Below are 25,697 nucleotides of genomic sequence, written 5' to 3' on the forward strand. Positions count from 1 at the left end.
CAATGAATCAGTGATGTTGTAGTATTTCACAGCGATGGTGGTATAGTGGCGAGCATAGCTGCCTTCCAAGCAGTTGACCCGGGTTCGATTCCCGGCCATCGCAGTTGCCACTCGCAGTGCTGTTCAAGCATTTGGGTTGCGTACTTTTTTACACTAAAAACGTTCTCCGCTTTTTCTGCAAATGCTTACAATGTCAGGCCAGGTGCATTCTTCATCGGCCTCGCTGCTACCGTTTGCTGTGGAAAGACACTGTTCAAACAGGCTTTGAGTTCTCATCACTTCACACCTATACCTTCTTACATAAAACTGTGATTGGACACGCTACTTCTTCATAAAGACACCCAGTCCCACTTTAAATATTGTGCTCAATGTTTGGAATGAAGATAACATTTTACTAACCATGTACTGATCAGCTCTTTGCGGTGGCAAAATCATCAGCTGTGTGTGTTACTGTTCATGCAAACAAGCAAGCTAATGTCAGCCAGCTAGCTTCAACCGCAGCTGTGCTGCACCAATCTCACGGAACTGCAAAACCACAAGCTTTAGCACCAAAGTCATGCAGCTACCGCATTTACAATCCAGCGTGGCCGTTGTTGTGCACATCCTACTTGAAAGATGTGTGGAGTAGGACTTTGTAGGACGTATGTCTTTCAAGTATGTAGTTCCACAGCCCAATGTGGTTGTTGTGGCCGAGCGGTCAAGGCGATGGACTAGAAATCCATTGGGTTCTCCCCGCACAGGTTCGAATCCTGTCGACAACGGTCAGCTGTTTTGCGGGAGTCCAGACGTTGATTTGAGAAGAAGGCATGGAGATCACCTGAGAAGGTGCCAGGAGAAAGAGCCAGGCCTTTGCTTGTGAAAATAGAGCACGCAGAAGCAATGGACCCAGCTATGTCCTGACAAAATTAGGCACATATTCAGTAAACATGGCAACCTTCAATTGGTCTCTTAGCCACCCCACACGTTCCCCCGTGTAGTCGTCCAGGATCCAGTCTGAGTACCGCCAATGACTCATGCGTCTGACAAATGCTGATTGCTTTGCAAGAGGATCGGGATTGGAGGCACAGCGGATTTCACCGGGAATGGGACAACAGCAGAAATAGCTTCAAACATTACTGCATGAAAAGCACAAGGAGTGGACACATTTCATTGTTTGGAACACTGCTTTTCACTACAGCTCTTTGCATATAAAAACTTTGCTCTTCTCCACAGCTGGCTGACGGACACGCAAAAGCGCAAGCAAGAGTGGCCACATACCCACTATGCCGGCCTTTGTACACTCTCTCCATCTAATGATAGAGAGGAAGGATACATTCACTACTTCTAGCCTCCACTATTCAAATTCAGTATTTTCACAGTGTCCTAAAAGCTTCCTGAAAAGCCTTTACACTGTTTTACAAAACGCTGCATCCAGAGCACAGTCAGGGACTGGAAGGACAGAGTAGATTTCCCCCATATGGACTTCTCTCTTCATTGGCTCCCAATTAAATCCCAAATAAAAATCCAAATACTTGCCCTCACACACAAGGTCTTGAATAATCACCACCAATTTTGTCTACAAGATCTCACAGTGCCATATCATCCCAACAGAGTGCTTTGCTCTCAGACTGCTGGCTTCCGAGGGGATTTAAAAGTGCAATGGAAGGCAGAGCCATCACTTTTCAGGCCCCTCTCTGTGGAACCAGCTCCCACTTTGTATTCGGGACACAGACACTTGCTCTCATTTTTGAATTAAGCGTAAAACCTTTTTGCCAAAGTCCAATAACTTGAAAGAGGAGCCAAAGACGTCCTCGTCCCAGATTCGTCCCAAGACAGATTCACACCTATTCTCACCTTGTCTGCTGTGACCTGAAGAACTCGCGTGACCATTGCGACTCTCAAGGTGCTAAAAATCACGCAAGAGTTTAAATGCGTGAGAGGCCACACTTGAGTAGCAAAGAAGCTTTGCTGATGAGATTAAATGTGCAGTTGCATGAAAGCACTAGTCTTTTTAGTGATCTACCTTTTGACCAGGTTAGAACCTGACAAGCGAGTAATCACAATGCCCACCTTGTTAATTGTCCTGAAAATCTGTATAAGCCGGACAATGAATCAGTGATGTTGGAGTCTTTCACAGCGATGGTGGTATAGTGGCGAGCATAGCTGCCTTCCAAGCAGTTGACCTGGGTTCGATTCCCGGCCATCGCAGTTGCCACTCGCAGTGCTGTTCAAGCATGTGGGTTGCGTACTATTTTACACTAAAAACGTTCTCCGCTCTTTCTGCAAATGCTTACAATGTCAGGCCAGGTGCATTCTTCATCGGCCTCGCTGCTACCGTTTGCTGTGTAAAGACACTGTTCAAACAGGCTTTGAGTTCTCATCACTTCATACCTATACCTTCTTACATGAAACTGGGATTGGACACGTTACTTCTTCATAAAGACACCCAGTCCCACTTTAAATATTGTGCTCAATGTTTGGAATGAAGATAACATTTTACTAACCATGTACTGATCAGCTCTTTGCGGTGGCAAAATCATCAGCTGTGTGTGTTACTGTTCATGCAAACAAGCAAGCTAATGTCAGCCAGCTAGCTTCAACCGCAGCTGTGCTGCACCAATCTCACGGAACTGCAAAACCACAAGCTTTCGCACCAAAGTCATGCAGCTACCGCATTTACAATCCAGCGTGGCCGTTGTTGTGCACATCCTACTTGAAAGATGTGTGGCGTAGGACTTGGAAGACGTATGTCTTTCAAGTATGTAGTTCCACAGCCCAATGTGGTTGTTGTGGCCGAGCGGTCAAGGCGATGGACTAGAAATCCATTGGGGTCTCCCCGCACAGGTTCAAATCCTGTCGACAACGGTCAGCTGCTTTGCGCCAGTCCAGACGTTGATTTGAGAAGAAGGCATGGAGATCACCTGAGAAGGTGCCAGGAGAAAGAGCCAGGCCTTTGCTTGTGAAAATAGAGCACGCAGAAGCAATGGACCCAGCTATGTCCTGACAAAATTAGGCACATATTCAGTAAACATGGCAACCTTCAATTGGTCTCTTAGCCACCCCACACGTTCCCCCGTGTAGTCGTCCAGGATCCAGTCTGAGTACCGCCAATGACTCATGCGTCTGACAAATGCTGATTGCTTTGCAAGAGGATCGGGATTGGAGGCACAGCGGATTTCACCGGGAATGGGACAACAGCAGAAATAGCTTCAAACATTACTGCATGAAAAGCACAAGGAGTGGACACATTTCATTGTTTGGAACACTGCTTTTCACTACAGCTCTTTGCATGTAAAAACTTTGCTCTTCTCCACAGCTGGCTGACAGACACGCAAAAGCGCAAGCAAGAGTGGCCACAGACCCACTATGCCGGCCTTTGTACACTCTCTCCATCTAATGATAGAGAGGAAGGATACATTCACTACTTCTAGCCTCCACTATTCAAATTCAGTATTTTCACAGTGTCCTAAAAGCTTCCTGAAAAGCCTTTACACTGTTTTACAAAACGCTGCATCCAGAGCACAGTCAGGGACTGGAAGGACAGAGTAGATTTCCCCCATATGGACTTCTCTCTTCATTGGCTCCCAATTAAATCCCAAATAAAAATCCAAATACTTGCCCTCACACACAAGGTCTTGAATAATCACCACCAATTTTGTCTACAAGATCTCACAGTGCCATATCATCCCAACAGAGTGCTTTGCTCTCAGACTGCTGGCTTCCGAGGGGATTTTAAAGTGCAATGGAAGGCAGAGCCATCACTTTTCAGGCCCCTCTCTGTGGAACCAGCTCCCACTTTGTATTCGGGACACAGACACTTGCTCTCATTTTTGAATTAAGCGTAAAACCTTTTTGCCAAAGTCCAATAACTTGAAAGAGGAGCCAAAGACGTCCTCGTCCCAGATTCGTCCCAAGACAGATTCACACCTATTCTCACCTTGTCTGCTGTGACCTGAAGAACTCGCGTGACCATTGCAACTCTCAAGGTGCTAAAAATCACGCAAGAGTTTAAATGCGTGAGAGGCCACACTTGAGTAGCAAAGAAGCTTTGCTGATGAGATTAAATGTGCAGTTGCATGAAAGCACTAGTCTTTTTAGTGATCTACCTTTTGACCAGTTTAGAACCTGACAAGCGAGTAATCACAATGCCCACCTTGTTAATTGTCCTGAAAATCTGTATAAGCCGGACAATGAATCAGTGATGTTGCAGTCTTTCACAGCGATGGTGGTATAGTGGCAAGCATAGCTGCCTTCCAAGCAGTTGACCCGGGTTCAATTCCCGGCCATCGCAGTTGCCACTCGTAGTGCTTTTCAAGCATTTTGGCTGCGTACTATTTTACACTAAAAACGTTCTCCGCTCTTTCTGCAAATGCTTACAATGTCAGGCCAGGTGCATTCTTCATCGGCCTCGCTGCTACCGTTTGCTGTGTAAAGACACTGTTCAAACAGGCTTTGAGTTCTCATCACTTCATACCTATACCTTCTTACATGAAACTGGGATTGGACACGCTACTTCTTCATAAAGACACCCAGTCCCACTTTAAATATTGTGCTGAATGTTTGGAATGAAGATAACATTTTACTAACCATGTACTGATCAGCTCTTTGCGGTGGCAAAATCATCAGCTGTGTGTGTTACTGTTCATGCAAACAAGCAAGCTAATGTCAGCCAGCTAGCTTCAACCGCAGCTGTGCTGCACCAATCTCACGGAACTGCAAAACCACAAGCTTTCGCACCAAAGTCATGCAGCTACCGCATTTACAATCCAGCGTGGCCGTTGTTGTGCACATCCTACTTGAAAGATGTGTGGAGTAGGACTTTGTAGGACGTATGTCTTTCAAGTATGTAGTTCTACAGCCCAATGTGGTTGTTGTGGCCGAGCGGTTAAGGCGATGGACTAGAAATCCATTGGGGTCTCCCCGCACAGGTTCGAATCCTGTCGACAACGGTCAGCTTTTTTGCGGCAGTCCTGACGTTGATTTGAGAAGAAGGCATGGAGATCACCTGAGAAGGTGCCAGGAGAAAGAGCCAGGCCTTTGCTTGTGAAAATAGAGCACGCAGAAGCAATGGACCCAGCTATGTCCTTACAAAATTAGGCACATATTCAGTAAACATGGCATCCTTCAATTGGTCTCTTAGCCACCCCACACGTTCCCCCGTGTAGTCGTCCAGGATCCAGTCTGAGTACCGCCAATGACTCATGCGTCTGACAAATGCTGATTGCTTTGCAAGAGGACTGGGATCGGGATTGGAGGCACAGCGGATTTCACCGGGAATGGGACAACAGCAGAAATAGCTTCAAACATTACTGCATGAAAAGCACAAGGAGTGGAAACATTTCATTGTTTCGAACACTGTGTGGTATATTGTAATAAGGAGCAGCTATTACTACCTCCCACCAGTAGGTGGTACTGTGTTATTGTATGTGTTCTGAGCTTATGGAGTAAAAGTCTGGACCTCCACCATAGCCTCGTCTCAGTCCTCTGTGCTTGGTCTAAAGTTATTGTTGACCACAACCCACGCTACACGGGCAGTTGGAGCAACACTGCATAAAGTTACAACATGGTGTCAGAAGTCGGCAAGACCGTGTGAACAGGGACCGCGACGTGAGTAAGCTAGCCGTAGATTAGCTAACAGTAGCCATTGCTAACGGCATGGAGCAATTCAAGCCACCATCACCGCTACTGCTCACAGGCAATTTATCTGAGACCTGGCGCAGATGGGAACAAAGATTCGGACTGTATATGACTGCTACGGGTGCGTTGGAGAAGGATGAAAAGGTTAAAATAGCCATTCTTCTCCACACTATCGGCGAAGAAGCGCTTGAAGTGTACAACACGCTCACAGTGACCCCGACCGGAGACGCACTGACAATGGCGGACATTTTGAAAACGTTTAAGGAATACTGTAGTCCACGAAAGAACGTTGTTTTTGAACGCCACAAGTTCTGGTCATACCCAATGTCGGCAGATATAACAGTGGACAGATATGTCACGGAACTCCGTCAGAGAAGTAAAAGTTGTGAATTTGGGATCAATGAGGACGACATGATCAGGGATAAATTGGTGTTCAGCATAAGTGACGCAAGACTAAAAGAGAGATTGCTTCGTGACAACGACCTCACACTGCGCAAGACGATAGAAATATGCAGATCAGCAGAAGTGGCCAAGTCACAGATTCAGGCCATGCAGTCAATAACTGCAGCCCAAGACACGTCAGTGGACGCATTAAGAAAAATGCCAGGATACATTAAATCAGGACACAGTAAAAACAAACTGAGCAACGACAAACAAACAGTTTGTCACAAATGCGGCAACAAACACGCATTCCGACAGTGTCCAGCCTATGGGGCAACATGTCACAAGTGTGGGAAAAATAACCACTTCTCAAAAGTGTGCAGAGCTAGCGCAGAGAAGAGTAGACACTTCAAGAAAACAAAAACTATTAACAACATTGAAACTGATGGCGATTCACTATACATCGGCATGGTATCCAGCGACAAGCACAAGACTGGCAAATGGCATGAAAGTGTGACAATCCGAGACGTACCACTCACCTTCAAGCTAGACACAGGTGCGGACGCAAATGTGCTCCCCAGATCAGTTTATGACGAGTTACCAGATATGCCTCGGTTACAGCCCACAAAGACTGTACTCATAGCTTTTGGTGGAGCCCACATACGTGCAGATGGTGTGGTGTCTCTTGAGTGTGAAGCACGGAAGCACAAGGCTGTGTTTGACTTTCTTGTATCAAGCCATGCAGATAAACCGATCCTAGGTGGACAAGCTTGTGAAGAGCTCCATCTGGTGCAACGAGTTGAGACCCTTGCCATGACATCCTCTGTACCGAAATCAGCTAAACCACCTTCTACCTCGGAAGAACTTGTGGAGATGTACGCTGATGTGTTCACAGGCTTAGGTGAGTTCCCTGGACTTCACCACATACATATTGACCCAAATGCAACACCTGTGATTCACGCATGCAGGAACGTGCCACTCTCCATAATGGATGCGCTGAAGAAGACGCTACAGGACTTACAAAACAGAGATGTCATAATGCCTGTCAATGAGCCTACAGATTGGGTCAACAGTCTTGTCGCCACACAGAAGAAGAACGGAACACTAAGGGTGTGCTTGGACCCTTGTGATCTGAACCAAGCAGTTAAACGCCAGCACTACTCCATTCCCACACACGAGGACGTTCGCAGCAAGCTAGCAGGAAAATCCATCTTCACCATATTGGATGAAAAAGATGGATACTGGCAGATCAAGCTGGACGAGCCGTCATCAAAGCTCTGTACCTTCAATACACCTTGGGGCCGATATCGCTTCCTCCGACTCCCATTCGGGATCAAATCAGCCAGCGAGGTCTTTCAACAAAAGAATTGTGAGACTTTCGGCAACATTCCTGGTGTATTTATCATTGCAGATGATATGATAATTGCAGCTACATCAGAGCACGAACACGATGAAATCCTGCAGAAGGTCATGGAGAAAGCAAGAGCAGCTAACGTGAAGTTTAACAAGGACAAAATTCAGTTCAAAGTTGACACAGTGAAATACATGGGCCATATCATCACAGCAGCAGGGCAGAAAGCAGATGTTTCAAAGATCAAAGCTATTGTCGACATGCCGACTCCAGAAGACAAACAAAGCCTTCAGCGTCTGCTGGGAATGACGAAGTTTTTGGCACAGTACATCCAAAATGAAGCATCGCTCACAGCACCTTTGAGACAGCTACTCAAGAAGGACACAGTGTGGCAGTGGCAGCCACATCACACAGTAGCGTTACAGACGCTCAAGTCGACGCTCACACAAGCTCCAGTGTTGAGATTTTATGACCACAAGAAACCACTAACACTGCAGGCCGATTCTTCAAAAGATGGGCTGGGCGCATGCCTATTACAAGACGGACAACCTGTGTGTTACACGTCACGAGCACTCACAGACACAGAAAAAAGGTATGCACAAATAGAAAAAGAGTTACTAGCCATTGTGTTTGCCGCTAAACGATTCCACCAGTATGTCTATGGAAGACCAGTGACAGTGCAATCTGATCATAAACCCCTGGAGGCGATAGTGCGCAAACCGCTATGCAAGGCACCAGCGAGGCTACAAGGAATGCTGCTGCAACTACAGAGATATGATCTCACCGTCACATACACCCCCGGCAGAGACATGTTCATAGTCGATGCACTCTCACGTGCCACAACACACTGCTTTTCACTACAGCTCTTTGCATGTAAAAACTTTGCTCTTCTCCACAGCTGGCTGACGGACACGCAAAAGCGCAAGCAAGAGTGGCCACAGACCCACTATGCCGGCCTTTGTACACTCTCTCCATCTAAAGATAGAGAGGAAGGATACATTCACTACTTCTAGCCTCCACTATTCAAATTCAGTATTTTCACAGTGTCCTAAAAGCTTCCTGAAAAGCCTTTACACTGTTTTACAAAACACTGCATCCAGAGCACAGTCAGGGACTGGAAGGACAGAGTAGATTTCCCCCATATGGACTTCTCTCTTCATTGGCTCCCGATTAAATCCCAAATAAAAATCCAAATTCTTGCCCTCACACACAAGGTCTTGAATAATCACCACCAACTTTTGTCTACAAGATCTCACAGTGCCATATCATCCCAACAGAGTGCTTTGCTCTCAGACTGCTGGCTTCCGAGGGGATTTTAAAGTGCAATGGAAGGCAGAGCCATCACTTTTCAGGCCCCTCTCCGTGGAACCAGCTCCCACTTTGTATTCGGGACACAGACACTTGCTCTCATTTTTTAATTAAGCGTAAAACCTCTTTGCCAAAGTCCAATAACTTGAAAGAGGAGCCAAAGACGTCCTCGTCCCAGATTCGTCCCAAGACAGATTCACACCTATTCTCGCCTTGTCTGCTGTGACCTGACGAACTCGCGTGACCATTGCGACTCTCAAGGTGCTAAAAGTCACGCAAGAGTTTAAATGCGTGAGAGGCCACACTTGAGTAGCAAAGAAGCTTTGCTGATGAGATTAAATGTGCAGTTGAATGAAAGCACTAGTCTTTTTAGTGATCTACCTTTTGACCAGTTTAGAACCTGACAAGCGAGTAATCACAATGCCCACCTTGTTAATTGTCCTGAAAATCTGTATAAGCCGGACAATGAATCAGTGATGTTGTAGTCTTTCACAGCGATGGTGGTATAGTGGCAAGCATAGCTGCCTTCCAAGCAGTTGACCCGGGTTCGATTCCCGGCCATCGCAGTTGCCACTCGCAGTGCTGTTCAAGCATGTGGGCTCCGTACTATCTTACACTAAAAACGTTCTCCCCTCTTTCTGCAAATGCTTACAATGTCAGGCCAGGTGCATTCTTCATCGGCCTCACTGCTACCGTTTGCTGTGGAAATACACTGTTCATACAGGCTTTGAGTTCTCATCACTTCATACCTATACCTTCTTACATGAAGCTGGGATTGGACACGCTACTTCTTCATAAAGACACCCAGTCCCACTTTAAATATTGTGCTGAATGTTTGGAATGAAGATAATATTTTACTAACCATGTACTGATCAGCTCTTTGCGGTGGCAAAATCATCAGCTGTGTGTGTTACTGTTCATGCAAACAAGCAAGCTAATGTCAGCCAGCTAGCTTCAACCGCAGCTGTGCTGCACCAATCTCACGGAACTGCAAAACCACAAGCTTTCGCACCAAAGTCATGCAGCTACCGCATTTACAATCCAGCGTGGCCGTTGTTGTGCACATCCTACTTGAAAGATGTGTGGCGTAGGACTTGGAAGACGTATGTCTTTCAAGTATGTAGTTCCACAGCCCAAAGCGGTTGTTGTGGCCGAGCGGTCAAGGCGATGGACTAGAAATCCATTGGGGTCTCCCCGCACAGGTTCGAATCCTGTCGACAACGGTCAATTGTTTTGCGGCAGTCCAGACGTTGATTTGAGAAGAAGGCATGGAGATCACCTGAGAAGGTGCCAGGAGAAAGAGCCAGGTCTTTGCTTGTGAAAATAGAGCACGCAGAAGCAATGGACCCAGCTATGTCCTGACAAAATTAGGCACATATTCAGTAAACATGGCATCCTTCAATTGGTCTCTTAGCCACCCCAGACGTGCCACCGTGTAGTTGTCCAGGATCCAGTCTGAGTACCGCCAATGACTCATGCGTCTGACAAATGCTCATTGCTTTGCAAGAGGACTGGGATCGGGATTGGAGGCACAGCGGATTTCACCGGGAATGGGACAACAGCAGAAATAGCTTCAAACATCGAACATTACTGCATGAAAAGCACAAGGAGTGGACACATTTCATTGTTTGGAACACTGCTTTTCACTACAGCTCTTTGCATGTAAAAACTTTGCTCTTCTCCACAGCTGGCTGACAGACACGCAAAAGCGCAAGCAAGAGTGGCCACAGACCCACTATGCCGGCCTTTGTACACTCTCTCCATCTAACGATAGAGAGGAAGGATACATTCACTACTTCTAGCCTCCACTATTCAAATTCAGTATTTTCACAGTGTCCTAAAAGCTTCCTGAAAAGCCTTTACACTGTTTTCCAAAACGCTGCATCCAGAGCACAGTCAGGGACTGGAAGGAGAGAGTATATTTCCCCCATATGGACTTCTCTCTTCATTGGCTCTCAATTAAATCCCAAATAAAAATCCAAATACTTGCCCTCACACACAAGGTCTTGAATAATCACCACCAATTTTGTCTACAAGATCTCACAGTGCCATATCATCCCAACAGAGTGCTTTGCTCTCAGACTGCTGGCTTCCGAGGGGATTTTAAAGTGCAATGGAAGGCAGAGCCATCACTTTTCAGGCCCCTCTCCGTGGAACCAGCTCCCACTTTGTATTCGGGACACAGACACTTGCTCTCATTTTTTAATTAAGCGTAAAACCTTTTTGCCAAAGTCCAATAACTTGAAAGAGGAGCCAAAGACGTCCTCGTCCCAGATTCGTCCCAAGACAGATTCACACCTATTCTCGCCTTGTCTGCTGTGACCTGAAGAACTCGCGTGACCATTGCGACTCTCAAGGTGCTAAAAATCACGCAAGAGTTTAAATGCGTGAGAGGCCACACTTGAGTAGCAAAGAAGCTTTGCTGATGAGATTAAATGTGCAGTTGCATGAAAGCACTAGTCTTTTTAGTGATCTACCTTTTGACCAGTTTAGAACCTGACAAGCGAGTAATCACAATGCCCACCTTGTTAATTGTCCTGAAAATCTGTATAAGCCGGACAATGACTCAGTGATGTTGCAGTCTTTCACAGCGATGGTGGTATAGTGGCGAGCATAGCTGCCTTCCAAGCAGTTGACCCGGGTTCGATTCCCGGCCATCGCAGTTGCCACTCGCAGTGCTGTTCAAGCATGTGGGCTGCGTACTATCTTACACTAAAAACGTTCTCCGCTCTTTCTGCAAATGCTTACAATGTCAGGCCAGGTGCATTCTTCATCGGCCTCGCTGCTACCGTTTGCTGTGGAAAGACACTGTTCATACAGGCTTTGAGTTCTCATCACTTCATACCTATACCTTCTTACATGAAACTGGGATTGGACACGCTACTTCTTCATAAAGACACCCAGTCCCACTTTAAATATTGTGCTGAATGTTTGGAATGAAGATAACATTTTACTAACCATGTACTGATCAGCTCTTTGCGGTGGCAAAATCATCAGCTGTGTGTGTTACTGTTCATGCAAACAAGCAAGCTAATGTCAGCCAGCTAGCTTCAACCGCAGCTGTGCTGCACCAATCTCACGGAACTGCAAAACCACAAGCTTTCGCACCAAAGTCATGCAGCTACCGCATTTACAATCCAGCGTGGCCGTTGTTGTGCACATCCTACTTGAAAGATGTGTGGCGTAGGACTTGGAAGACATATGTCTTTCAAGTATGTAGTTCCACAGCCCAATGTGGTTGTTGTGGCCGAGCGGTCAAGGCGATGGACTCGAAATCCATTGGGGTCTCCCCGCACAGGTTCGAATCCTGTCGACAACGGTCAGCTGTTTTGCGGCAGTCCTGACGTTGATTTGAGAAGAAGGCATGGAGATCACCTGAGAAGGTGCCAGGAGAAAGAGCCAGGCCTTTGCTTGTGAAAATAGAGCACGCAGAAGCAATGGACCCAGCTACGTCCTGACAAAATTAGGCACATATTCAGTAAACATGGCATGACCCACGCCCAGTTTCCCACCTTGGCTCAGGCGATTAGAGGATCATCAGGGGGTCCTTTTGTCCCTCTGTGGGGGGATACTCCCACTAGGTTTATATCTCGGACTCTCCACCATTTGACCTTACAACTGAAGAAGCTTCTCGGATGAGAGGTGAAACGTCTTCAAGCAACTTAAAGAAGTCCAGACGCTTTTCTTTGCAAGCTCCTTTGACTACGATGACCTGGATGACTGAGAACCTTCACAGACATAAACATGGCATCCTTCAATTGGTCTCTTAGCCACCCCAGACGTGCCCCCGTGTAGTCGTCCAGGATCCAGTCTGAGTACCGCCAATGACTCATGCGTCTGACAAATGCTCATTGCTTTGCAAGAGGACTGGGATCGGGATTGGAGGCACAGCGGATTTCACCGGGAATGGGACAACAGCAGAAATAGCTTCAAACATTACTGCATGAAAAGCACAAGGAGTGGACACATTTCATTGTTTGGAACACTGCTTTTCACTACAGCTCTTTGCATGTAAAAACTTTGCTCTTCTCCACAGCTGGCTGACAGACACGCAAAAGCGCAAGCAAGAGTGGCCACAGACCCACTATGCCGGCCTTTGTACACTCTCTCCATCTAATGATAGAGAGGAAGGATACATTCACTACTTCTAGCCTCCACTATTCAAATTCAGTATTTTCACAGTGTCCTAAAAGCTTCCTGAAAAGCCTTTACAATGTTTTCCAAAACGCTGCATCCAGAGCACAGTCAGGGACTGGAAGGACAGAGTAGATTTCCCCCATATGGACTTCTCTCTTCATTGGCTCCCAATTAAATCCCAAATAAAAATCCAAATACTTGCCCTCACACACAAGGTCTTGAATAATCACCACCAATTTTGTCTACAAGATCTCACAGTGCCATATCATCCCAACAGAGTGCTTTGCTCTCAGACTGCTGGCTTCCGAGGGGATTTTAAAGTGCAATGGAAGGCAGAGCCATCACTTTTCAGGCCCCTCTCTGTGGAACCAGCGCCCACTTTGTATTCGGGACACAGACACTTGCTCTCATTTTTGAATTAAGCGTAAAACCTTTTTGCCAAAGTCCAATAACTTGAAAGAGGAGCCAAAGACGTCCTCGTCCCAGATTCGTCCCAAGACAGATTCACACCTATTCTCACCTTGTCTGCTGTGACCTGAAGAACTCGCGTGACCATTGCGACTCTCAAGGTGCTAAAAATCACGCAAGAGTTTAAATGCATGAGAGGCCACACTTGAGTAGCAAAGAAGCTTTGCTGATGAGATTAAATGTGCAGTTGCATGAGAGCACTAGTCTTTTTAGTGATCTACCTTTTGACCAGTTTAGAACCTGACAAGCGAGTAATCACAATGCCCACCTTGTTAATTGTCCTGAAAATCTGTATAAGCCGGACAATGAATCAGTGATGTTGCAGTCTTTCACAGCGATGGTGGTATAGTGGCGAGCATAGCTTCCTTCCGAGCAGTTGACCCGGGTTCGATTCCCGGCCATCGCAGTTGCCACTCGCAGTGCTGTTTGCGAATGAGTTCATCATGCGGGTTTACATAAAACCAGTAAAACTCTGCTCTCTCTTTAAATCATTACAGTCCTGTTGTATGAAAGGTTTTTATGTTTTATTACCTCATACATATACCTTCTTACATAAAATGTAATCTGCATTCTTCACTTCTCCAGTGATTCAAAACGAGCTGGGTATTGTATTGCAGGTTGTAGGAAGCAAAGTGTAGAAAACGAAAAAGGAATGGATCGACCTCCTTAACAGAAACAGACTCATAAAATTAAGACTTTTATGCTTTGGATGATCAAGTTCCCCCTTTCATTGTTTTTTAGACCAGTGGTTCCCAAACTTTTTTTGCTAGGCCCCTTCAGGCGCACCTCCCACCGTCCCCGTACAATCACATCCTAATAAACTACTAACTCTTTTATAATACGTCCGCACCTACACGGGTACTTTTGAAAAAGCAGCTGTTTCGTCCACACGTAAACAGCATTTCGAATTCCCGAAAACTAAGATTTTTTAAAACTCCTTTTTTGCGTTTACATGTGGACAAGGAATACAGAGTTCGTCATGCAACGTCAAAGCTATGTGCCTTTTTTCACGTCACGCTGTGCTCACGTTATTGTTTACATGAGATGAATTGTTAATCTGACTATCTGCAATTTTTACACGCTTACATATACACACGCAGTTACTGTCCCTCCATTTAGAAAGTCAGATGTGTCACGGTGTAATTATTTTAAGTGTAGTTGTTTTTTCCTGTGTAATAATATTTGACATTGCTATCAAAACATTTTTCAAAAAATGCCTCTTTGTGCAAAATGGGTTCAAAAACATAAACAGCTGTGGGATACTGTTTTGTACTTGTTGGGGGAAAACTCTGTAAAAAACCCAGGAGAAATAAAGACACAATGAGACAAAGTTACTTTCTTTATCAAACGTGTACACGGGTGAGCTGCTGAGAACAACTCACACCATGCACAGTGGCTTGGTAATTTTTATAGGCACAGAGCACAGAGACAGTGAGAACAGGATAACAAATAATAAACAGATAAAATAAAACAACTCCATATATGGTGCTAGTCTCGTCAGCAGAGAGCTAAGGAAGATAAAACAATCTAAAACAATATGTCCCAGAAACAAGATGTGTTTGCTGGGAAAGTCTAAAAAGATAATTCTAAACTAATCTAACCACAGGCAGAGGGCAGACAAAAGGCATCTTTGTACATTTAAAAGAAGGTAAAGAAACATAGAATCATTTTTCCTGTAACATTCCCTCCTGTTTTAACTTATTTTAAATGTATACAACAATTGTCTGTGAAGGTTATTTATTAAGTATCTTAAGCAATTTTTTAATTTTCAAAATGTCAGCATAGCAGAAATGGAAGTCATTTGGTCTAAAGAATAAAACAAAAGAAAATAATAAAAAGAAAAACATAGTAAATGAAAATCATAGTAAATGAAATAACAAGTGGAATAAACAAGAAAAAATAATAAAACTAAAACTACAAAAAATAAAGGATAAAAACCTTATATTTTAAAACGAAAACTACAAAAAATAAAAGAATGAAAACCTTATATGTAAAATGAAAACTTCAAAAAATAAAAGGATGAAAACCTTATATTGTACCTGCATAAACTACTAATGTGTTAATCAGTGCATGATCACTTGAAAAAGGCAGAAGTCATTTTTAATCACCACGTCATTCATTAGCAGTTATTACAAGTTCTCCTCTAACAGAATTGCAACAGGATGCTGGTCTTCTTGAGGCACGGCAACATAAGCAGTCATTGTAGTTGTTATCATCTTTGAAATCATTACTCTTAGACATGGCGGTGTAGCTGCTCCAGATGTGTGGTCAGTGACATATTTTTGCAGAATGGACAAATTCTGCAAAGCTTCATAAATGTCTCCTCCAGCTTTGTATCCATCAGGGATAAAAGTGCAATATGTCTCCCCGATCAGCTTGCAAACTCCTCCTTGTGATGCTGTTAGCAGGTTTAGTGTCAGTGTGTTCTTCAACACCATCATTCTGATGGCCTTCTGTTCTCCTGCTAAGGCCGTTCCCAGGGCCTTAGTTAAGTTGATGTGTCGTAGCAGAGCATATCGGTTGATTTCCACGTGATCCCGCACCTCGGCAACTCCAATCAAGCTCTGTAAGAATTTCACTCCTCCTCAGATGCGAAACTCTGGTTCCTTTACTGCTTGGTGCCGTCCGTGCACATCCTGTCTGGTACTGAGTCTTTGTTTGTAGTGGCATTCGGTAGCTGTAGTCGGAGCGACAGTTGAGGCTCATCAGCGTCGTGTTACTGGCACAGGTTTCGTTGAGTGAACAGTCCATACACTTCCTCTCGTTCCTCGGTGGGCAGAAAGTGTATATGTATTTGCATAGCAGTCAGTTTTATTATTCAAGTAAGCTGTAGTGTTCATAAACTGCCACCAGAAATTAGTGGCGTAGCCATGGGGAAACTTGGTGTACTTTCCTTTGTCATACAGTGTCTGCCTTTTCTCCATATAGCGTGACTTGTTGTCCCTCACGGAAGCAAAGGTGAGGAGCCCGGCCATGGTCAGGGCCGCTGCAGTTGTTAAGAGCCACCACCTCATGACGACGAGACACACCCTCCTGTCGCGAGTAGACCCCCCGGCCAGGAAAGCTGACCCCTCCACCGGGCGAGATCACAACAAGTGGGCAAGCCTGCTGTCAGCTGTGTTTAGATGGCTTCACTTACTGGCTCTGATGGATGCAAGATGGTCGTTCCGCTATTTTGCAAGCTCCAGTTTTTCCTTTGGAGCACTTTGATCAGAACCCAGTCACCGGGCTGTGATCTGCAAGACACTTGATAGACATCATTACATTCTTCGTCATTTACAATCATCTCTTTATTTTCCTACAACTTAGACATACATTTTGCTACTGAAATTGTATCTGCCTTTTTCACTGGGTAGATTTCTGGCCACTTTGAGAATACATCTATAACCACTAGGGTGTATTTTTACCCTTGGCATTCATTTAGCTCAATAAAGTCCATATGGATTGTGTGGTCTCAGGTTTCCCTGAGCATTATATTTTTGACACGTCATGCACGTTCTGACAAATTGTTTTGCTGAGGTTTCAAAATTTACAGTGTAGAATTTACAGTGTAGAAATGAGAGTTGACAATACTGGTCAGTCCCCCCATTGACAAATGCGTACAGCCATGAGTCACTAATGCCGCCATTTTGTGGAGGAATTTTGGCAACACTGGCTTGCCATAACACATCATTAAGTCGTTTGTCAGAACTGCACCGTGTTTTAGCCATTTTGCCTGCTCTGCTGTGCTTGCTGCTTTTGTTCATTTTTCAACACATCCAGTGGAATCTGATGTGTGTTTACTGCCATCAATGTGATGTTTGTCTTTTGTGCCGCCTATTTTGCTGCTCTGTCAGCAAAATTGTTGCCTGTAGTAATGAAAGAGTCAGTAGGCGTTGTAAGAGGTTGGCATGCTGGTTTGTCAGTTGGTGTAATCAGTCCTCTGTTATGCCAAATTTTTTGCAAAATGATGCACAGCAGAGAAAACATACTGGCTGTCTGTATGTATGTTTATTAGTTTGTCTTTGTGTATTTAGCTTTCGCGTATCACAGCTATCAGCTCAGCGCTCTGTGCAGAACATGAAGAAGAGAGTGGTTTTGCTTCTATTATTTTACTATCTGTGGTTACTGCGTAACCTACACAATTTCGGCCTGTGCTGTAAGGTCAAATAAGTTCTTAAGTGGCTGCCTCAAAACTGTTTTGCATTATTTCTCTGTGGCCTACTCCTACAATCTCGTGTGAAGTGACCTTCCTCTCCACGGTTCTAGCAGGCGTTGTCTCTATGTTATCTGCTGTTTCTGCGTGGCTGTCTGCAGCCTTGGTGTTTATGACTTTGCTCGCCTCTCTGTTCCTGATAGCCACCTGCGGATTAGTGTTTTAGTCTGTTGTCAACTCGTCAGCCTTATTTTTAAGTTACAGAATGCTTCTTCTTTTTTTCTTGGTTTGGGAGAATAGATGCAACACTACATTTTCACTTAAGGCAATTTTAAATAATTTCTAGTTTTTCAAACAATTCATGGATCTCACACATTTCAAACTTTCAAGTTAGGGTTGTTTCCCATTTATACATATATATATATATATTTAAACTTTGCATTGCTCACAGCTCATAGCTCACAGCTCTAAACCTAGGCATTTTTCAATCATATGCCTAATCACTATGTGTCACTGTGATTCTCAAGTATTGTCACAAGTTCGTTTAAATTCGTTTCCAAAACCAACAAAATAATCAAACAAAAACAAAAAACATAAACGTGTCAGGACACAAAAGAAAAAGAAAAATGCTGCCACCCGAACAAGGCAGAAGTCTGCATATGTTGGCTTGTAATAGCATGCAGCTTGTAACATGGTAGACTAATGTGCCTGTGTTAATTCGGCTCCATATTATTGTGTGAAGTTGCACTGGGTTGGGAGTGGTTTTGTGGTTGTCACATTTTTGGTGAGCCAATGGCTGGAATGGGGTTGGACTAATTAGAGGCAGGTGTACTTGATTGCACTGATACACTGGTCTACTTATAGCCCACACTACAAACACTGCTGTGTTGTTTTGTCTCTCTGTGCAGTCCAGGGCCTATTATATGCCACAGCCTAAAGGCAGCAGAGTTGCAGAGGCTTGAGTGACCACTGACTATATGCTTGCAGGGTGGTGGGTCTCCAAGGACAACTTCTAACCCTGTTAAAGGCAACATGTGGGGTGCAACTTGGCCGTGTGGCATAGCTGGCTCTGGCCTTGGGACTGTGTGTTTTTATACAATTCATAAGTGGGACACTGGACTGTTTTATCTTTTATCTCTTGATATATTTTTCGTCAATAAATTATCTTTTAGAATTTTATTGACTGTCATCTTTTTGCCCACGACTGAGACGGTTGGTCAGACCTAGAGTCTTTCTTTGGGTGTGTTACAGCAGCTTCTGCTCTAAAAGAAACAAAAAAGAAAAAGAAAAGAAAATGTGGAACATGCTCATCAGCTTAGCAGTGTCTACATATTTAATTCAGCTTCTCAATCCTGTAGTTGTAGCTGTTGTCTACAGGGTTTTGCTTATTGGTTGTTATTATAGGTGTGCTCTATATCTCAGCAATGTGTCATTCTAGGATGATAGGTTTCAAGCTGGTCAAGTGCCTCTATGCACTTCATTAGTTTAGTTATTCTCTGTATTGTCTTCATCTCACATGTCATTACACTGAGTTTCAGCAAACCTTAAGCTTGATGCAGACTACTGCTTAACAATTATCCACCTCACATCATAACCGATTAAGGTGCCTCTTCATATTAATATTATGTCATTGTTAATATTATCCTCTTTGTCTTATATAACAGCAATAGCATATTATAATATTTTATCAGTGTGTACCATTATACTACTACTGAGCCAATTTGTTAGTTAGGATCATCTTATTCAGCAAACAGATAATTTAGAATTCATCCAATCTGCGGTCACATTTGTTCTCTCTGTTGCATGGCGGACCAGGCAGTTCTATTATAATATATTATTTATATTTTATTTTGTATCCATCAAGGGCTTCAGATGACCTGCAGTATCATCCTTTTCCCAAGGTGGAGACAGTTACCTTTTCACACACTGTCCTTGGCTGAACAATGACACAGCCTTAATATACCTTATTTATGTTATTAAAATATTTTCGTGTGAATTATTTGCTTTATATTCATTTTATACATGCTGGGCATGGTCATCATGCCAACTGTGTTTCATTGATAATATCACTTTACAGGTTGTTATCCTTGCTATTATTAATTTCAAATACTCTAAAGATAATTTCTACTGTAATTTTCCCTTTGTTCATCTTTATTTCGTACTTTTTATATTTATATCTACTCAGTGGGGTCTGTTTTCAACCCTTTTAAACTACTACAAAACTACTGTGATCTCTAGTTTTCACTTAATAAGGGATTATTATGTTCTTCCTGATATGGGTGTTGCTGCAGATGCGGCTGCAGGAGTGAGTGATGGTTTACTAAAAGGATTGTGGGAACTGCACAGTGTCTCGTCTTCTGGTTTTACTAAACTGGCAGTTGAGTTCTGTTCTTCTAACTGTTTATATTTTGTTTTCTTAAATCTCTCAGTTTACAGACACTGTTTTTGTCCGGCGTCTGGACTTTTCTTTTCTCACCACTGCTCGTCAGCAGGAGTGAGTTTTAATTTCACTTGCTTGATTACCCATCTTATTTATGTATTTACTTATTTTTGTTTAAGTAATATATACACGATACAGCTGCTATCACCTTCGCTGGTATTAGAGACGAGAGTGGTTGCTCACACGCCCTTCTACTTTCGGACTAGTTCCAAAAGCGGTGTGAACTTTACGAGACGGAACTCGACCGTTCTCTCAACTCACCAGCACGTCAGTGAATAGCAGTAAAAGAAAAACACAGTAGGAGCAGCTCAGTCTCTTATTGGACCGTGAAAATTCAGCTTGCTCCGTTAATTAAAACAATACACACACACACATTCACATTCACACCTATTCGCGCGATCGGAACCATTATCATAAGGGGAGCTGCCAGTCTTTCTGTAGACGAGCTACTTATTCCCTAGACCCTGTCTAGACCCAGCTGGGGGAGCTACCCAGAGCTCCAAACCTAACCCACAGAAGTGGGGAGCTTCCAGTCGACGAGCTCCAAGCTACCAGCCGACGAGCTACTTTAAACCCACAGAGGTGGGGAGCTTCCAGTCGCGACGAGCTACTTTCGCTATTTTAAATTCCCTGAATTTAAAATACGCTTTTACGCAAGATTGTGTCAGTGTGTCTGTATCTACCTGGTCAGTGTCGCCGGGTCTGGTCCACCTCGATCGGGCCCCACCACCGTGGGTCGCTTTCTAAGAACGTTGGCCAAGACTCGAATTTAACGCTCTTGGTCTTTTATCACACACCTGGTGTGTGAGCTGTCGACAGGCGAGCAACGTGGACTGGTCACGGAGATGGGACACGATGGAGGCGCTCCGGCTCCGAAGGACCAAGAAATGTTGGGGGAAAACTCTGTAAAAAACCCAGGAGAAATAAAGACACAATGAGACAAAGTTACTTTCTTTATCAAACGTGTACACGGGTGAGCTGCTGAGAACAACTCACACCATGCACAGTGGCTTGGTAATTTTTATAGGCACAGAGCACAGAGACAGTGAGAACAGGATAACAAATAATAAACAGATAAAATAAAACAACTCCATATATGGTGCTAGTCTCGTCAGCAGAGAGCTAAGGAAGATAAAACAATCTAAAACAATATGTCCCAGAAACAAGATGTGTTTGCTGGGAAAGTCTAAAAAGATAATTCTAAACTAATCTAACCATAGGCAGAGGGCATCTTTGTACATTTAAAAGAAGGTAAAGAAACATAGAATCATTTTTCCTGTAACAGTACTGTTTGGAACAAATCGTGGCAGAACGGCCTGATGTTATTTGTATCCCGCTGTAACTTTACTATATAAAGAAGTAACATCTCCAAAATGTCAGGAGTAGTTAGTCATTACGACAAGTGTTTGTGAAATAAAAATCAAGAATGTGGGATACTGTTTGCCCCTGATTTGGAGAGCCCAGCGCTGCTCCTGACGCAGGGAAAACCAATTCTGCAGGGGAGACCTACCTTGGCACTTGTGCAGGTGAAGCCAAAGGGAAGATATGCTTCACCATATTTTCTAGTCTTTGGCTTAGAATGAAGTTGGTATGGAAACATATTCAGCTATGCTTCATCTCCTGCTTTGCGTTTGTGTGGGAGTCCCGTCAAAAACCTGTCCATTATGCTAGCAGTGTCCAAGCATTCTTTCTTTTATTTCCCCCCTTTTCATACCGCGGGCCCCACGCTTTGGGAAGCTCTGTTTTAGACAATGAAAGGGAGCCTGCATGTGAGGTCCCTCTGCCTCCAAGTCCTCAGCCTTCTGATGCCTGATTTCAATCACAGGACACTCATAAGATCATGCACCCAGATTTGAAAAATGAATTTTGCTCCCTGGACACGCAACTCTGTGAAAGTGACTGAAAATGCTAGTGTGGACATGTAGCGTTTTCAGACGACAACGCTGTTTTCAAATCTTCAAGATTAACAATGAGGTGGAGTTGTTGCTGCGAATAACAGAAAAGTACAAAGTTGCAAAAGCGAGTGAGATTTAAAGAATTTGAAGAAAAGCTATCTGGAGCATGTACAACCTGATAATAATCTTTAATAGGGCTGTCACAATTGCGAGCAAACAAAGCAACTGCTGTTTAATGCCCTCTGCTATCTTAGTTTAATTGGCCACATGACTGCATCATATGACTAACATGCGTCATTGTTTTAGAAAGTCTCCGTTTTCGCTGTCCACACTGCGACGCGAAAGCACCGTTTGGAAATGTATGCGTATTTCAGAGCATTTTCAAAACGCTGCATTTTCCATCAGCGAAAACACCATCTCAGTGTGGACGGGAGGCCCAAACAGAGAGAAAACAATGCATTTTCAAACAAAAACACATTGGTGTGAACGTAGCCTCTGTGAGATGTTTCAGTCATCTCCGGGGTAGGCTCAGGGCATGACAGAGTGATTATTTCTTTTACCTGGCCTGGGAACACTTTGGTGTTGTATGGTTGTATGATTTTCAAATATTGATGATAAAATAAGAAATAGCCATGAAACATGCATAATATTTACTTTTTAAGTTGACTAACATTGGAATCTGTGATGTGACTTAAAGTTTCCTGATAAGATAAGATAAGATAGAACTTTATTAATCCCTCGGGTGGGTTCCTCTGGGAAATTCGACTTCCAAAAAGCACAGCAACGACCGAAGTTACAGTTACAGAATTGTTATATATATATATATATACACACACACACACACACACACACACATATATAAATACAGAGACAAATATAAATAAAATATACAAAGGGGATAAATAGAATAAATAGGAATAAAAAATAAAAATACAAGTGAATTGCACATTTCAAGTATTGAGTCTATTGCACTGTTGACTATTTACAAAAAGTATTGCACAAGGTATTGTACAGTGAGGTGCAGAGGCACTACAGCTTAGTTGTTCCCCCCTCCTTTGTCCTCCTGTTTCCCCTCCCTCTCCCCTCCAGAGAGGAGTTAAACAGTTTGATGGCGTGTGGGACAAAGGAGTTTTTAAGTCTGTTAGTTCTTGTCTTGGGGAGAAGCAACCTGTCACTGAACAGACTCTTCTGATTGTTTATGGCCGTGTGCAGAGGATGCCCAGCATTGTTCATAATGTCCATCAGTTTCTTTAATGTCCTTTTCTCTGCCACTGTCACCAGAGTGTCCAGCTTCATGCCGACCACAGAGCCAGCCTTCCTGATCAGTTTCTCCAGCCTGCATGAGTCCTTCTTTGCTGTGCTGCTCCCCCAGCACACCACAGCATAGAAAAGTACTCCAGCAACCACCGACTGGTAAAACATCCTCAGGAGCTTCCTGCAGATGTTAAAAGACCTCAGCCTCCTGAGGAAGTACAGTCGGCTTTGGGCTTTTTTATACAGGTGCTCTGTGTTGCATGACCAGTCCAGTTTATTGTCCACATACAGCCCGAGGTACTTGTACTTGTTGACCACCTCCACCTCCTCCCCCTCTATCTGAACCGGCAGTGGACCTTCTCTGGACCTCCCGAAGTCCACAACCAGTTCCTTAGTCTTTGAGGTGTTGAGTTGCAGGTGGTTTGTGTGACTCCATGCGACAAAGTTCCTCACCAGACTTCTGTACTCCTCTTCCTGATCATCCCAGATACACCCCATGATGGCTGTGTCATCTGCAAACTTCTGAATATGGCATAATTCAGAGTTGTAGCAGAAGTCAGAGGTGTACAGGGTGAAGAGAAGAGGGGACAGCACAGTTCCCTGTGGGGCTCCTGTGCTGCTGACCACAGTGTCAGACGTGATGTCCTTCAGCCTGACGTACTGTGGTCTGTCGGTGAGGTAGTCGGAGATCCAAGCCACCAGGCAGGGGTCCACCTCCATCCTGTTCAGTTTTTCCTGAAGCATACAGGGCCGGATGGTATTAAAGGCACTGGAAAAGTCAAGAAACAGTATCCTGACCGTGCCTTTTCCCCCATCCAGGTGTGAGTGGGCTCTGTGTAGGAGGTACAGGATGGCATCCTCCACTCCGACACCCACCTTGTATGCAAACTGTAGTGGGTCCTGGGCATGTTGTACCTGTGGTCGGAGGAAGTTGAGGAAGAGCCGCTCTAGAGTCTTCATAAGATGTGACGTCAGTGCCACCGGTCGGAAGTCATTCAGCTCATTGGGCCGGTTCTGATAGCAGATAACATAGCAGAGTTAGGTTGTTCCTGCCCAACAACCTAACTGTGCTTATTGTGGTGTTACTCTGAAGTTTCTCGTGATACATGATTACTTTTGATACTTTTTTTCAGAGGGAAAACTCCAGATATGATGAAAGAGAAATATATTTAGATGTCTGCTTTTGGCCAAGTGGCTCAACTGATAAATGAGTCATTAAATAAAACAAGAAATGTTTAAACAAATTGAGGAAGCTGGTCAACAGGAAGCTGCGGACACAGTTTCCACAACCTGTGTGAGTACAGACAGCTTTCTGTAATAAAATTACTCAGTCACGTGGTCTGGCATTCTTTTTGTTAGTACCTCTTATAATATTTGCATCAGTCATATTTGCTGTTGTGTCTGTTTGGTTTGAAATGATAACTAAATGTCACATTGATGTCACTCCTTACCTAACCATATTGATGTTACAGGAGTAACATCAATATGGATGTCAGGGGCCGGCAGAACATCACACTGTAACAAGATGATCAGTGTTATTTTCTTCACTGTAGCTGTGACTTCAGTGTTACTGTTGTGTGCTGAACAGAAAACCTTTCTGCATGATGTAAGGCTGCATCTTGCTTTAGATTTGTGCTTATAAATTTTTAAAAAATGAATTGTACTATATATTTGTAAAGTTAAAATACTGATAAATATAACAGGCAAATAGGATAAAACCTGAAGGCCTGGATGAAAATGTGAAATTGAAAATGTAATCATTAGTTTAATTAATTTATTTGCACCCTGATGAGACTGAGCTGACTTTCTTATTCACAGGAAGGTTTGTCTGTTCCAAAAGGTTGATTCTATTTATCTGGACAGAACAGAATTAACCTTTTTGGATTTACAGTATTTATCTAGATGACTGAGCATGCATCCAGACAACTTTGTGTATTTTTATAGTATTGAGAGTGCAAGTCTGAAAACCGAGAGCGAAAACCAGGAGTTATATAAAAATGCAAAGAAGACATTTTTGTGAGTAAAGTACAAAAATCCAGATCAAAACAGGCAGGAGAAAAAAACTGTGGAAAGCTGAGACACAGTCTCTGGGGGAAACGAGCTGCTCTATGTGCAAAAATGTTAATGAGAGAATGAAGAACAGGTTAGTGTGTGAGTGGAGGCTCAGGTCAGGTGAATCTAGAGGCAGGCGGGTGGGACTGGCAGCATCTGAAGTGAGAGCAGAGTGCACGAGGGGAACATAAAAAGCAGACTGACTGACTGAATACAGAAAGGCAGAAAACCAAAAGCACCGCAGGTCTGTTTGCTTTGACATTAAAACATCTAAACACAGAAGTGTTTCACTCACTGTGTTTCTGTTGAAATCACACATTGTCTCTCTCTGTAGCTGTGTGATCATTTGGTAAGAAAACATTTTTTATATTTTACTAAATTTTTATATCACACACTTTTAATCTGATTTCAAATACATGTAAATTTTGTATTGCTCTATAAAACAATGCAAGTTCCTGATTTGATCAAACCTTTAAGTGATGTTATATTTTTTTTCCAGGTGATGAGTTTTGTGACAGTTCAGTCTGTGAACATCATGACAGACATCATGTTACTGAGTCTCCTCTTTATTCCAAGTGAGTCGTCTCATTTCAGGCATTTACAGTCTGACAGATCAGTGCAGATAGAGAAACTTTACAAAGTCACACAGTTTATACTAAA

General features: G+C 43.8%; 1 protein-coding gene and 11 non-coding genes across 12 annotated transcripts in view; all 12 read left to right on the forward strand.

Annotated features, from left to right (window-relative positions):
- LOC147322456 (myelin-associated glycoprotein-like) overlaps window positions 1–25,697 on the forward strand; it is a 164,845-nt gene that overhangs the window by 136,325 nt on the left and 2,823 nt on the right. The window lies entirely within an intron of this gene.
- trnag-ucc (transfer RNA glycine (anticodon UCC)) lies at window positions 32–103 on the forward strand. Its single transcript has one exon. It is a non-coding gene; the product is annotated as a tRNA-Gly (tRNA).
- Window positions 680–761, forward strand: trnas-aga (transfer RNA serine (anticodon AGA)). Its single transcript has one exon. It is a non-coding gene; the product is annotated as a tRNA-Ser (tRNA).
- trnag-ucc (transfer RNA glycine (anticodon UCC)) lies at window positions 2,116–2,187 on the forward strand. Its single transcript has one exon. It is a non-coding gene; the product is annotated as a tRNA-Gly (tRNA).
- trnas-aga (transfer RNA serine (anticodon AGA)) lies at window positions 2,763–2,844 on the forward strand. The gene has a single exon. It is a non-coding gene; the product is annotated as a tRNA-Ser (tRNA).
- On the forward strand, window positions 4,199–4,270 carry trnag-ucc (transfer RNA glycine (anticodon UCC)). Its single transcript has one exon. It is a non-coding gene; the product is annotated as a tRNA-Gly (tRNA).
- trnas-aga (transfer RNA serine (anticodon AGA)) lies at window positions 4,847–4,928 on the forward strand. The gene has a single exon. It is a non-coding gene; the product is annotated as a tRNA-Ser (tRNA).
- Window positions 9,151–9,222, forward strand: trnag-ucc (transfer RNA glycine (anticodon UCC)). Its single transcript has one exon. It is a non-coding gene; the product is annotated as a tRNA-Gly (tRNA).
- On the forward strand, window positions 9,798–9,879 carry trnas-aga (transfer RNA serine (anticodon AGA)). The gene has a single exon. It is a non-coding gene; the product is annotated as a tRNA-Ser (tRNA).
- trnag-ucc (transfer RNA glycine (anticodon UCC)) lies at window positions 11,247–11,318 on the forward strand. The gene has a single exon. It is a non-coding gene; the product is annotated as a tRNA-Gly (tRNA).
- Window positions 11,894–11,975, forward strand: trnas-cga (transfer RNA serine (anticodon CGA)). The gene has a single exon. It is a non-coding gene; the product is annotated as a tRNA-Ser (tRNA).
- trnag-ucc (transfer RNA glycine (anticodon UCC)) lies at window positions 13,596–13,667 on the forward strand. Its single transcript has one exon. It is a non-coding gene; the product is annotated as a tRNA-Gly (tRNA).

The sequence above is a fragment of the Aulonocara sp. 'chitande type north' Nkhata Bay genome, linkage group LG9, assembly GCF_057382095.1.
Source record: "Aulonocara sp. 'chitande type north' Nkhata Bay isolate Kocher_YH1m ecotype deep benthic linkage group LG9, A_spYH_male_GT1.1, whole genome shotgun sequence".
In the NCBI taxonomy this organism is placed as follows: domain Eukaryota; kingdom Metazoa; phylum Chordata; class Actinopteri; order Cichliformes; family Cichlidae; genus Aulonocara; species Aulonocara sp. 'chitande type north' Nkhata Bay.